Source organism: Papaver somniferum, unplaced genomic scaffold (assembly GCF_003573695.1).
Source record: "Papaver somniferum cultivar HN1 unplaced genomic scaffold, ASM357369v1 unplaced-scaffold_123, whole genome shotgun sequence".
Taxonomy (NCBI): Eukaryota; Viridiplantae; Streptophyta; class Magnoliopsida; order Ranunculales; family Papaveraceae; genus Papaver; species Papaver somniferum.
In genome coordinates, this window is record NW_020621381.1 from 1662862 (window position 1) to 1678728 (window position 15867).

Here is a 15867-nt window from a genome sequence, read left to right on the forward strand (position 1 = left end):
GCATACAAATGGAATGGAAAGAGAATTAGCTTGCTATGAGCACTAATTTCTCCCATTGCTCAATCAAATCAATGCTTCAAAGCTCTAACCTAGCATTCCACTTCTTGACAGTGAATTAAACCTAACAGTGAACTAAACATAACACTAAACATTTACAGTGAACTAACATGGCACTAACATGACATTAAAATTAAACATAATTAAAACATTGCATGAGATCAAATATCCTAAACATCAGACAAAACAGGGGTATAAGCTAAACAGGGCATAACACATCAAAACATAACAGGAATTAAACATGCATTAACATTGAGATTAACATCAAAACAAACACACAACAGTAAAATAAAATAAAAATTAAAAATTGCTACTAAACCTAACAAAAATTGAAACATGCGCAAACATTGAACATCAAAACAGGAACTGAAACAAGACAGAATTTTAACATGCAATAAACTGAAATTGAAGCAGGAATTGAAATTGAAAATTAAATTGAAACAGAAACCCTAAATTGATTTTGAAATTAAAAACAGAAATTAAAACTAAGGTATCCCATATTAGGGGGTATCTCGGCTAACCCAAGCACACCCCTCACACGTTCTACAAACCCCAGTATTTATACCCTAAATTAGGGTTCATCCAAAATTCCCAAAAAATCAAAAAGATGAAATTAGGTTTTCTATTTTACCTAACTTGTTTGGTCTTGTCGAACCCATGTGTCTTCTGCTGCTCTTCTTTCATTCTCTCCATGCGCATGTGATGAATCATAGCCATCTACCTTGTTTTCCCATATCAAAACCCTAGCAGTGGGTAGGGTTTGTGCTATGGGCTAACTAGGGTGATGGGTACGTTTCTAGGGTGAAGTAGGGTGGTTGTTGGAGCTGGTGGAAGTGGTGACGTATGGTGGAGAAGGTGGTGGTGTACGGTGGCGGACATGGTGTTCGGTGGAGAAGGTGGTACGGGCAGAGAGGAAGAAAGAGAAGGAGAAGTGAAAATGATTAGGGTTTCTTCATTTTTTTGGGTTATATATCCTAGGGTTGTTTCGTTGTGAGGCGGGTTCATCGAGTTTTGGTGTCTAGCGATACTAAGCCGTGGGATGTGAAGATGGTATATTGATCCAACGGTGGGATGGGACAGAGCAAGTAACGACCGTTAGATGTATAATACATCAAAATTAACGGTGTAAGATGGAGTTAGGTGCTGTAGTGTTAGACAGGAGATGCAGACTTCGATGAACGATGATGAAGCGACCGTAGGATGCTGAGATGATCCAATCTGACGGCTAGAGGAGATGTGGGTTATGGATTTGGGTTTTGGTTTGGGAAATAAGTTGGGCTTGGGATAATTCTGAGCCCATTTCTTCTTTAAGAACAATTTCTTCCTCTTGAAACCCACTTCTAGCCTTTTGGTCTTATGCACAACATTCTTCGCGGCTTCCTTGCGTAATTCCTCCCGGCTTTTCACCACTTTTCTGCTCTTTTTCGCTCCGTGACTCATCCGAACTTTATTTATTACCTAAAAATACAAAATTAATTAATAAAAATATTTATTCTCGAAAACAATGAAAATACAGAATATGGGATAAAATGTAGAATTAATGCACAAAAGATGAGTTAAATGCCAATAAAAAGGGTGCAAATATATACAATATTTGGCACTCATCGTTAACTGCTGATAATCCTCACAGTAAAGAGAAAATATTTCCCGAGATAGTTTTTTCTTTTCCTACCATGTTACGGGATTTGCTTCCCATTTTATCCCTTTCACACGTCTTATGGTCGTGTACACGTCCCATAGTGTTCTAAACATGCTCAAAACACAAGCCAATCCTCCCCGAGCATACTTCAAACTCTGTTTTGCTGAGAACTTCCCTGTTTTGTTTCAATCCACGTAACATTCCTCATCACTCAGATCCAAGTCACTTACCAACCCTGATTCACCGAAACAGGCTGGTACTACTCCAAATCCACGCTTGAATCTCACCCAAATTCTTCACAGGTCCGAATAGAACTTCCCGGAGAAGAGTAAACCCGAGAATTCCATTTTCTTCAAATTCACGATTCTAGCCAATTCTGGTAGAATCAAAGGCTATCTCCAACCCTGATTATACATTAAGAACAAACCCAATTAATCTGAGCGATCGAGTCTCCCTCTAACAACTCCAAAACATGAACCCTAACTTTTCCGGTCACTGCAACAATTTGATTTGAATTATCCATCCCAATTCTTTCGAACGCGATGACTATACCAATCCTGTTTAGTGTTACCAGGTCCAACAAAACTGAATCCAGCGATTGAATCTTTTCCGAAACACCCAAAAATCCGAACCCTAAAATATGTTCTTGTTGTAACTATTTTCCCGCCAATTTTCAAGTTCAAATCGAGGAAGATGAAGGTGCCCCTTAACCGTCTGTGGATTGTAACTAGTGGGTGTCCAACTGAGACGCCCCTTATCAGTTGAGGTGCCCCTTATTAATTGAGGTGCCCCTTAACCAACAGTGAGAGTCCGAATAACACGTGTCCTCTGGGGTCCAAAAACCACTTTTCGAGCAACTTTCTCCATAAGAGCTTATTTCACAAAAACACCTACAAACAAGTTTATTAGTGATAAAATGAGTCCCAGCTAATGTATTTATGGGTGAAAATGTGTCGCACTTTCGTGCTCATCAAATTCCCGCACACTTACATTGTGCTAGTCCTCGAGCAAAACAGAAAACTGACATGCTACACAGCTAGTCATATAATAAGAGACATAGAGAGACCCGCTAAACAGCTGGTCATAATTTTTTTTTTTAAGACCCGCTACACAGCTGGTCATATAATGCAAGAACAAAGAAAAGACCCGCTACACAGCTGGTCATAACCCTAACAATCATTGTTTTTTCTTTATATTGACCCGCTACATAGCTGATCATTATTATTATTTATTTCATTTTTTTTTGAAGACCCGCTACACAGCTGGTCATAACATGCAAGGAAATTCCTGAAAAAGAAAAGTAAAACGTTAACCACTCCCCCACACTTAAACATTACATTGTCCTCAATGTAATTGAGTCATCCAATGCAAAATTTAAGATGGGAAATCCATAAGAAAAAAAAAAGTAAACGAAAATATAAAAATAAAAATAAAATAAAATACACCTACTGGAATGTACAAAAAAGGATCCCCAAAAATTAACAACCTGAGAATTTGGGGATCGACCCAAAATACAACATTTGTAAATGACAGCTTCACACTTATGTTATAATGATGCGGAGACACTGAAACTATCAAAAACAAAGATTTACCCCTAAACCATGTTTTTACTGCACAAGGAAGTGCGTAAAGAACAAAATATGGGGATTCTATTGAGACTGGGGGATTATCAATTGGCTCATGCACGGTATTAGAAACAGGGACGTCCTCTGGGTATTTGGATGCAAAGTATTCCAACAAAATTTTTGAAGCACATAATTCTAACCCTAAATTAGGTAACTTTTGGAAGTCTAGGGGACTAGAAACAACCTCTAAGTTGGGTGAAAGATCTTGCGAGATAGGTTCTTCTAATAAATTAGACGAATCATCTACACAATCATTCACAGGGTCATCTATATATTCAGTATGGGACAAAGAGTCACTACATGATTCATCATCATCAGCAGCAAATAATCTTTGACATTCAAGAACTCTCAATCTTTGTTCCAAACTAGGTGGTGTGTGTTTATAATACTTCTCGTATATCTCTAAAGGAGATTCTTCACTTACCACATGTGGATCAAAAACTCCATATCGTTGCCTCTGCATGTATTCACCAAGCGTCATCTCAGACGAGGATGCATGCTGATTTGAATTTCTACGCTTATATTCTGCCAATGTCATCTTAGGTGACGTCTCCTCGGAAGAAGTCATCATCCTCAAAAATTCCCTGAAAAGAAATACAAAAAAAAAAACACATAAAAAGGAAAAATATAATCTAAAATAAAATGAAAATACTGTACAAATAATAATAATAAAAAAAAACCCTAAAAATTAATCTAAAAACAAATCCCCGTCGGCGGCGCCAAAATGGTTCGGATTTTTAATTGTCGTTGTATTTTTAGTAAATAGGATTCGAACTCTAGGACTTGTTAAGATTAATTTTAAAGGAATAGAATATAGAGTTACTGGGTCTAGGATTCGGCCAAACTCATATCAATAGGTTCAATTATTCGTTCTCAAACAATTATCGCTCGACAAATAAAACAACATCGACTCTTATTCTTTCCAAGGTAGATTCTCCAAACATTAGTTATAAATCGTAAGCATGGGACATCAAACATCTAAGCAAGCATGACCCATCTACTAAAATAATAACTAATGTTTTCAAATCATAATTTTATTTTAGTTAAGTGCAAAAGTCAAACAGAAAATAAAACAAATTCACCCATGTATAAAGTCCGGCTTCCTCCGTCGACCCAGTGTTGGGGTCTAGCTTCTCATGATAAAAACACACTCAAAAAAATATGATTTATAGCTCAAATGGTGTTTTTATTAATAAAACAATGAATCCGCAACGCTATATAGGCGTTACAGAAATCACTGTTACAATATTTGTTGCAAACTGAAGCTACTTGTTAAAATGGACTGTTACAAAATTTAAGACGCTGGGATGTAGGAAAAATAAGACACTAGAAATAACGACTGCAGTTTGCAGTCTTATTTTCTTTGTGGCTTATCCTTCCTGCAGTTGATGATTCACTCTGCAACCTCCTATTTTACACTCAGTCTCTGCCCCAAACTCTCAATGTCCCTTCTCTATGATCCTAGCTCCCTTTATATACTCGACAAGTCTCAAATATTTCGTGTTAACTGCTGATAATCCTCACAGTAAAGAGAGAATATTTCCCGAGATATTTTTTTCTTTTCCTACCATGTTACGGGATTTGCTTCCCATTTTATCCCTTTCACACGTCTTATGGTCGTGTACACGTCCTATAGTGTTCTAAACATGCTCAAAACACAAGTCAATCCTCCCCGAGCATACTTCAAACTCTGTTTTGCTGAGAACTTCCATGTTTTGTTTCAATCCACGTAACATTCCTCATCACTCGGATCCAAGTCACTTACCAACCCTGATTCACCGAAACAGGCTGGTACTACTCCAAATCCACGCTTGAATCTCACCCAAATTCTTCACATGTCCGAATAGAATTTCCCGGATAAGAGTAAACCCGAGAATACCATTTTCTTCAAATTCACGATTCTAGCCAATTATGGTAGAATCAAAGGCTATCTCCAACCCTGATTATACATTAAGAACAAACCCAATTAATCTAAGCGATCGAGTCTCCCTCTAACAACTCCAAAACTTGAACCCTAACTTTTCCGGTCACTGCAACAATTTGATTTGAATTATCCAGCCCAATTCTTTCGAATGCGATGACTATACCAATCCTGTTTAGTGTTACCAGGTCCAACAAAACTGAATCCAGCGATTGAATCTTTTCCGAAACACCCAAAAATCCGAACCCTAAAATATGTTCTTGTTGTAACTATTTTCCCGCCGATTTTCAAGTTCAAATCGAGGAAGATGAAGGTGCCCCTTAACCGTCTGTGGAGTGTAACTAGTGGGTGTCCAACTGAGACGCCCCTTATCAGTTGAGGTCCCCCTTATCAATTGAGGTGCCCCTTAACCAACAGTGAGAGTCCGAATAACACGTGTCCTCCGGGGTCCAAAAACCACTTTTCGAGCAACTTTCTCCATAAGAGATTATTTCACAAAAACACCTACAAACAAGTTTATTAGTGATAAAATGAGTCCCAAATAATGTATTTATGGGTGAAATGTGTCGCACTTTCGTGCTCATCAACTATCAAACAAGATAACAATTGATTAATAGAAATCATAAATCATATATAATCGGTGAAAAAGTAAATAAGGAATTAATTAAATTTACCACATGATGAAATTCAGCTTCGTCCGTCTTCCCAGCAATTGGGTCTAGCTCATCATGTTGGAAACCCTCTCAAAGAATTTAGTTATGCTCAAAAATGGTTTACAAATGATGAAAAGGGGAGAAATGATGAAAAACCGGGTTTGTAACAATTATGCATGTTACAAACTAATTGTTACAAAGAACGATACAACTAATGTGTCACTGTCACTGTAGCATGAATGACTATCTACAGGCGTCTTATGTTCTTCGTGTTCATCAATGGCAGCAGCAGCAGCAGGTTTCTCAAACTTGATTTCTCTTCATTCTGTTCTTCCCCTAACGCTCCATCCCCTTATCTGACTCCAAACTCAGCTATAAATACACCACAAGACCATCAATCTCTCGAGTAAATACCAGAAAATATCGTATTAAAGTTTAGGAGATTTTTCCTTTCCTTTATTATACACGTGTGAGTTGTCCGAAACTTTTCAAACTCTCTCTGGATTGGATAGAAACAAATTTTTAGAGAATATATCCTCTTAAATCCCACGTAATATGCTCTTATAACTCAAGCGTAATCCGAGAATATTTGTTACCCTGTTTAACGCAACAACCATTCATGGGCAGATTTTATTCCTTGTTTTCCTTCCAAAAACACGTCCTGCGACCTATTGATAGTGACAACATAATCGTAGCATAATATCCATGAAAATCTCCCAGAAATCTTTCCCAAAATCTCGAGTAGTGGTGATGAAATATTTCCCGCCGAAAATGATTTTCAAATGATGAAGAAGGGGGTGCCCCCTATCCAGAGTAGGGGCGCCTTTAACAGCAGTGGTGCCCTGGGGTGGCCCTTATCCAAAATGAGGGTGCCTTTAGTACTTTTCTGGGCCCGAGTAACTTTTCGAGCCGAATTTTCCAAAAATGTTTATTTCCCAAAAATACCTACAAACACATAAAATACCATAATAAGTACGAAATCAAGTACCAATAATACAGAACATTGAGGACAAATTAGACACAAAAACGTGTCTATCAGGGGATTCGAGTGAAAGAATCGTGTTTTATCATTGACAGAAGTGCGGAATAAATCTGCACGAAAGCCTTGCATAGACATGATCGAGTTCGAGGTTCCTAGATAACGACATGATCGAGTTCGTGGTTCGTGGATAGCGACATGATCGAGCTCGAGATGAGGATTGCATAGACCCTTCAATATTTAGCCTTGCATCAATTCGCAAGCACCTAAAGCCTCACCTTGCACGTGAGCACATAAGTCTTGCTTTTATCGCAAGCATAAAATCTCGTCTTGCACGCGAGTATGAAATACTTGCACCTTGGCAAGCATAAAGTCTCGTCTCAACCACGAGCCCAACGCCCGATGTTGGTCCAAAGTCTCGTCGAACCACGAGCCCAATGCCCGATATTCGTCCAAAGACTTATACTCAACAAAAGCAATAGGCATCCTTCCCGAGCAGCAAGCGCTAGCCTTGTTACGTTGCGATCAAAAAGCCTTGCCCCAGCCGCAAGCACACGCTACATTCTACTCAAGACTCGACTAGCTATCGAGCATCACAAGTCCACCACGTGGCAAAAAGTCTCGCCTAGCACGTGAGCAAATTTCATTGCAGGTTATCACAGTTGGGGGCATCTTTGTAATGTCTCTACTCACGCTTGGGGGCCACTGACGAGTTACATCATCAACGATTGACGTGAAGGAAAAACAAAATTCTTAACCCCCAACAAGTTGGAGGTTAAGAGGGGGCGATGTTTGTACCGTGTACACGGGAGGCCCGCAAATCAAGCCAGGGAAGGTTAATACCAGAAGTTATGCATGGCGGTTTAATGCCAGGAGTTACGCATGGGAGGTTGATGACATGAGTTATGCATGGTAGATTAATGCCAGGAGTTATGCATGGCAGGTTAATGACTGGAGTTATGCATGGCAGATTAATGTAGGAGGCATACAGGGAAACTTAGTACAATTTATGCCTACCATGAAATTAAAGGAAGAACCTAATTTGCAACTATATAAATAAGGATAATTATAACCCTTAGTGAGGGGAGGAAAAACCTTGAGAAGATCATAAATCATTGTAATCCATATATCAATAATATATTTCTCCTTAGAGAGATTCATCCGTGGACGTAGGCACAATTCCGAACCACATAATATTTGTGTCTCTGATATTCCTGTTTGTTTTATGTTTTTAATCATGTTTTCCTCATCATCACCAAAATCATCGTGTTTAGTGCCTGAAAATACTTCTGGGTACAAACAATAGGTATATAGACTTTTACATTATACACAATTGAAATTTTGATCCAAGTTTATCTCGTTTATATATTTCTCGAAATACGTGTTGGAAGCTTTTAGCTTTAGATCAAACTTCATCATCTAATTTACGAGTTTAGTTGGAGAATGTTTTCTTGTTGGAAAACTAAATATTAAGTCAAGATGATCATGTGAAAATTACCTTGAACATCTTACATGATTCGTGTGAGATAATCATTTGATGTTAACTTGGGAAGTTTCGTATTGATCGATTAATCACTTGAAATTACATGAAGCTAGTGGTATGTGTAAGATTACCATTGTCGTCTTCTAAGGATGTTTCAATCATTAAGTGAGAGTTTTAGAACAACTACCAATGCCTGGATATAACATAGTATGTGCACTGTGTAACTTTAGTCAGGTCCGGAACTCTTGTTTGCGAATGGGTTAACCTGTGAAAAGGTCTGGAGCTGTTGTTCGCGTACTCTGTTTGCGAACGGCTAGACAAGTCTGAGTCCGGAACTGTTGTTCGTATACACTGTTTGCGAACGGGACGACAAAGCCAAAGTCTGGAACTGTGGTTCTCGTACTCTATTTGCGAACAAAGTGGTTAGGTTCTAAAATCGGTAGCTATGAAATACATACTCATGAACTCAGGTCCTTTTGCGAACTAAATCCCGGGAAATTTAATGGAATAAGGTATGTGAACTAGTTTTACAAACCTTGGCATTATGTCCATGAATTGGTTCTTGTATAAGCACTTTGTACAATTACAAACCAAACCGATTTTGTTTCAAATGGTTCATATTTATTTCTATAAGATGATGAACATTTGAACAACTCTCTTAGAACACAATTAGATTCATTTGATTATCTATCATGATTGATTGGTCATCGTATTTGATCTAGAAGTGTTGGATGAATGTGGCTAAAGTATAAGTGTTCATGTGGCTAACTTTGGTTAACTATTACTGATCCAACAAGGTATACACGTTTGGGCATGGTTCATCCATATCTAAATATAAAGTATATTTAATTTGTGTGTATCAAGCTAATACCATCTAACGGTGGATATTGATTGTTTAATTTCTAAGCAGAATTAGCTTAAATCTTAAATCAGGAGTTCATCTAATGATGAATATCAATTTCTTTATTACTAAGCTATCTTAGCTTTGATTGTAAGCAACCCTGATTTGAAAGACTATATAAAGAAGAACTCTAGCATCTGGGAAACCTAATCCCGACACTCTCGTGTGTCCTAGTTTAAAAGTATAGTCGATTTTCCATTAACCTAGGTGTTTGTGGGTGAAAATTGTTTCTGCCGGTTTTGGTAATTTCGTGTGTGTGGATGAGAAACGAGTTTAGACTCTAAACAATGCACTGCACGGGAGTACTTTTGATTCGAGAGGTCAATCTGTACAATCCTGGCCTAAACCAAGAAATGGACGTTCCAGGCTTACTTCAGTCACAAAATGAAGGAGAAGGGTTGGTCTTAGGGAGGGAAGCGAAGAAAGTATTGAGACCAGAATCGTTGATTCTGGAAGTGTGGTGGTCTTGTGACTTGTATCCCAAAGTAGAACTGGATAGCTGAATGAAAAACTACCAGGTGATTTCTGGATGTTGTATTGTTCTCCTGACCAAAACTTGTTGTCTGTTGGAAATAGGTGAGCCCTATTTATACAAGTCGCAATAAAACGTACCATGGTCTCGTAGGAAGTGGAAACTATTGAGCGGTGGAAGAGTAACGTGTAACGTTGGGATTTATGTTTCCATAATGAGGGAGGTGGATTCGCTCACACCATTACTCCTTGCCATTACTAACCACCCCACTTTATGACACTTTCTTGTAACGGGCGTATTGCACGCCGCACGCTGTAAACCGCCAGACCAATACCCTGATGAGCATCCCCCAGTTTGTGACATGTTTGATGTCTCGAGTGTTTTCGTGGGAAACATGTAGTATTTTGCTACGTGTGGCAAGTTAAAATCGAGAGGCCTGTCGTAGGAAAATAACATATGATGCTATTAGGCTTGTCTTGGATAGTCGCCTGAAACTTGCCACGAGCCTGCCAGCTTGGTGGCGAACTTGGATATCTGAGATAGCATCTCAGGAGGAAGGGTAGCCGTTGATTAAGGATACCTTATGTTGGCGCCTGATAATGGCGTAATGGCACCTTTGGTGCATGCCAGCGGCGTTGCAGCATGGATGGCATGGCTCGTGCATGCAAGTGACACGGTGGTGCAAGTGGCGCCCGACGTAGCCATGGCCACTAGATTTAGGCGGTTGGTCGCCTAAAAGTTGCCACAAGTCTGTCAGTTCGGTGGCAAACTTGGATGGCCGAGATTGCATCTCATGAGGAAGGGTAGCCGTTAATTATGGATACCTTCTGCCGGCACCTGCTAATGGTGCAGTGGCGCCTTTAGTGCGTGCCAGAGGCGTTGCAGCATGGCTGGCATGGCTCGTGCATGCCAGTGGAACGGTGGTGCAAGTGACGCCTGGCGTAGCCATGGCCACTAGATTTAGGCGTCTGGTCGCCTAGAATTTTTCACAAGTCTGTCAGTTTGGTGGCAAACTTGGATGGCCGAGATTGCATCTCATGAGGAAGGGTAGCCGTTGATTATGGCTACCTTCTGCCGGCGCCTGCTAATGGTGCAGTGGCGCCTTTAGTGCGTGCCAGCGGCGTTGCAGCATTGCTGGCATGGATCGTGCATGCCAGTGGCACAGTGGTGTAGGTGGCGCCTGGCGTAGCCATGACCACTAGATTTAGGCGGCTGGTCGCCTAAAAGTTGCCACAAGTCTTTTAGTTCGGTGACAAACTTGGATGGCTGAGATTGCATCTTAGAAGGAAGGGTAGCCGTTGATTATGGCTACATTCTGTTGGCTCCTGTCAATAGCAAAGTGGTGTCATTGGCACATGACGGTGACATGGTGGCATGATCAAAGTTAGGTTTGGCGCTGCGGACAAAACTAGGGTTTGGCGGCATGGCCAAACTGAGATTTGGCGTTGTGGCCAAAATTAGGGTTTGGCGGCATGGCCAAAGGATTTGGCATCGTGGCCAAAAATTAGGGTTTGGCGGCATGGATAAAGGATCTGACGTCGTGGCCAAAATTAGGGTTTGGCGGCATGGCTTGCATGGCTCGTGAATGCCAGTGGTGCGAGTGGCGCCTGGCGTAGCCATGACGACTGGTTGCCTAAAAGTTGGCACAATTCTATCAGTTCGGTGGCAAACTTGGATGGCTGAGATCGCATCTCATGAGGAAGGGTAGCCGTTGATTATGGCTATCTTCTGTTTTGTGTTAACTCATAAAATTTCGTAATCAGAAAATTCAGATGTGGGACCCTCACTAAAATCGTTGTAGACTTCTCGTACGAACTTGGATTTCGACGGTCCGCCCTCTATTTTGATCGAAAAGAATTTCCTATCTCTCTCCACGGGAATATCTAGGTTTTGACCTCGTTTAGGAGGTGAAAACATCCCGACAATAAAACTCAAAAAGAATTCAGGAGGGATTCTGTCAGTTTTCAGCCATGACCTAGCTCGCCTTTTATGCTGTATCTTTTAGCTCGTTGCTCCGATTGATTTGAATATTTAGTATGTTATGCTAGACATCCATACAAAACTTTTGGCATGTAGATCATACTAAAATTGTTTACCAAACGTTCCCAATTTTTTGTACAATCTTTGGGAAGCCGATTTGGCATGGCGACCACTTGACGCAATTTCCATCTCTTTCAGTGTTGTGGCAGGTTTAGAGCAACCTGATTGGTCAATAAAACGAGGGGCCGGTCAATCACGGGCGTGGCCACCTTTTTGTGTGCGTGGCAGGTTTAATGCGACCTGATTGGTCGATGAAAATAGGGTCGGCAAGTATGGGCCCAGACACAACTCATTGGGAGTGTGGCAGGTTTAAAGCGACCTAATTGGTCGACGAGGAATAAGGGCCGGTTGGGTAGAATGGGGTGTGTCCAAGTGGCACACACTTTCCTTGTTGTTTCTCATACTCCACGACTTTGTTTGCTTTCTGACAGAGTATTTCGTGCAATGGCCTTAACTTTGGTACTTTGAGATCCGTGTTACTCTGCTGCGAGTGAACACAAATCCGTCATGCCATACCGATATTAAGGGTTCTGCCGGTGACCATATCACAGGAAAAGTACTCAATGAATCTTATATTAATAAGTAATATGGGCAAGGCGCCGAAATTTAAAGAGCATCTGGGATTGTTGTTACATTCGCCAGTCTGGATAAATTTCATGTAAATATATTGAACGGCTCAATAAATGTGTCAGTGGAGAGGTTGAAACTCATGGCTTTGTTTCCTCGCAGAGTGACGTCACATCAGATGCAAGGTTTTACAATTTTAACCCTAAGCTAAAAACCACCATCAACACTAGGGTTTTCCAAAACCATTATTAGGACTTGAAGACTTCATTTGGGATTCGTGAAGCCAGATCCAACTATTTTCTCTATAGTTACGTATTCTGGTCTTACTTGTTCCATCGTATTGATTTTTATCTTCTCTAATATTTACTCAAGATTCATCTCCTATAGGTAAGATATAAAAATTAATCACAACAGTTCTTCGTCTCAGATTCTTGTAATTCTGCAATAACTTCTTCTGTTGATCAGTTAGGTTATTGTGAGGTGACTAATATTTCCAGGTTACTCTTCGGGAGTATAAGAACGGATTATTAGTTGAGTTTCATGTTCACCTTAATTTATCTAAAAACGGAAATAAAACTAGAATAAACATATCTGTGGGAAACAGATTTGTTTATAAGTCTTCAACTTTGGGTCGTAGCAACTCTTAGTTGTGAGTGAGATTAGTTAGGGGAATCAAGTGAAACAGAATCCTGCTGGGATTCAAGAAGCGTAAGGAACGCGACTATACCTAAATCTGTGTGAGACTTGGTTAGGGCTCAACTACATTCCATTCCGAAGTTAACTTGTAGTAGGCTAGAGTCTTTAGCGTATTAATACAATGTGGTGTTCAAATCAGGACTAGGTCTCAGGGTTTTTCTGCATTTGCAGTTTCCTCGTTAACAAAATTTCTGGTGTCTGTGTTATTTGTTTTCCATATTATATTTGTTTATACAATTGAAATATCACAGGTTGTGCATAGTTCAATCACAGTCGATAAATCCGACCTTGTTTGTTGGATAGAACTTGATTGACTCGCGGGTCTTTGGTACCATCCGAGTTATTCTCATATCAATCAGTCTCACGGATTTCTATCCAGTTGATTTACTGATTGTATTGAGAAAGAGATAAAGCTCTTTGATATCTTTCTTGATTGAGTTTCATTTTTAAGTAGGTGCTCTCGGAATTATATTTGAGTTTAGTCCATGCAGATTGCCGAATGAAATATTGTGTATGGTTGTTATACCCCCTGCGTTTTCAGGTTGCCATTGATGCTGTTAACGACTACCCTTCAGATGGTCTCTGCCTGTACAAAATATATACATGCTACTGAGGGAATCATATTTAGTACATAGTCATATCAGTATCGTATCAAGTAGCAAACTCCCACGGCCGAGTTCCTTGAAAATACTATAGCGGCACTATCGTATTAAAATTTGTTCCAGAATGGCATTAAACTTCAAATATAGGTTTGGAAGATTTCCATAGACTCAATCCATAGATCATGGCCATATGATAATCAAATCATGACTGATGTCATAAAGATTACAACACATTGGCTATGCATAGCCAATGCTATAACATAGCGTGCGCTCCATCATTGCGCGTTGGTAGCTATGGACAAGGTCATAGCATAGTGCGGGATCCACCATTGTGCGCCATCATTTCGCGCGCGATCGTTGTGCGCCATTCTCGGCCTTGGAAACTATGTCCAAGGCCATAACCTAAACCACATATGAATCTCGACCTTGGCAGCTATGGACAAGGCCACGACGTGATCCCACGCGCTATTCTTGGCCTTGGCATCTATCACCGAGACCACGACAATATCTCGCACGCTATTCTCAGCCTTGGCATCTATGGCCAAGGCCACAGTATGATCCCGCACGCTATTCTCGGACTTGGAAGCTATGGCCAAGGCCACGGCCTATGCTCCGCACTATTCCCCATCCTTGGTATCTATGGTTAAGGCCACTACCTATCTCGCAAGCCATTTTCTTCCTTGGCAGCCAAGGCCATGGCCTATGCCGCGCGTTATTCTTGGCCTTTGGCATCCATGGCCAAGGCCAAAGTGTAAGATGCAATATTTTAGGATCTTGGCCAATTTGTGGCATCACCATTATAGCTTACACGACCATAACCAATTATGGCAAAAAAAAAAAAAAGATCTAATCTTGTTTCATGCTTCTCTCATGATGACTTAACTCCATTCAACCAGGTTATCCTAGTTGAAACATGAATCTCATTTTAATAGCCTTGGACGAATTGAGGACAAACCCCATCTCTTATATGCCATAATTGGCCAATATCAATCCGTGGCTAAACATGCATTAGATCAAACCCCGTAAAAGGCCATAGATGTACTAAAATGTCATACACATACGATAAAAGTCTATGGCTCGGGTGAGATCCAAATTTTTTGACATGACAGCATTGGGCATGACGCGCCACTTCGCGGCTTACTTAGTGCCACTGCGGGCCCACAACATGCCACATGCCTCCATGGATCTAGATTGCGCATCTACAGTTCCCTTGGGCCGTAGATTACCTTATTTAGCTTGGGGCTAAGTAATGGATCGATAATCTCTCTTATTGGCCTTGGCTAAGGAAAAATACACTAAGTTACTATAAAACCGCAGCCTACCAAGTCAGGCGCTAACACGCACGCCATTTTTGGCCACTAAGCCACTTACTATTTCATCTCCATAAATAGGCCATTCAAAGGTCATGCGGTAATTTAGCACTCTAGCATCTCACGTGTAGATTACGGCTTAGAATATTTCTATAAATTCTAGTTGTGGCATAAAACACGCGGGAAATATGCCATTGTTATGTAATTAGCATGCCATGCTAAATTATAGCGCATTAACTGGCCTCCAACGCGCCAAGTTATCTTGGTATGCCTCAACAGGGCACTAGCACGCCCTAATCTCGTGGATGGCCTTGGCTAAGTTGCTTTTACAACAACTCCAATTCAAAGGGCCTATAAGGCATATGACATATCAACGCCTACGATTCAACCTAAATAAGATGAGATCTTCATCCAAAATACCTATGAAACATCAAAATATGTCGCATGGGGGGATTCTTCATGGATATTGGTTTGCTGGTATACGACAACATGGGGCGTGGAAACATCTCATGTAAAAAGTTAAAGTAGTGTGGCGGTTACATTAGTTGGAGAGATAGTGGGCGCAACATAAAAGGATTTCTAGAAACTTTCCTGATTTATCTCGCACCATCCCATCATCTACATATCTCCATAAATCACGACTTCCACTACTTACGAGATTGACATTGAGTATTCTAAACTACTATAGCTACGAGATTGACATTGCATATTCCCTGGTTTAGCCTATTCAGAAGGCAGAACAAGCTTTCATACCCAAAAGCTTTGTTATTCTTCATAGTTTTCAATGCCAAACACACACAATTCAATACCATTGCCATTTTCTCAAAACTTTTCTGCTTCTCTCCCCTAAGATCTATCCATCTTCCTCTCTTCGTGACCGAAGCAGGACGGAGTCGCTACTATCGTAGTTTAGGCTTGTCAT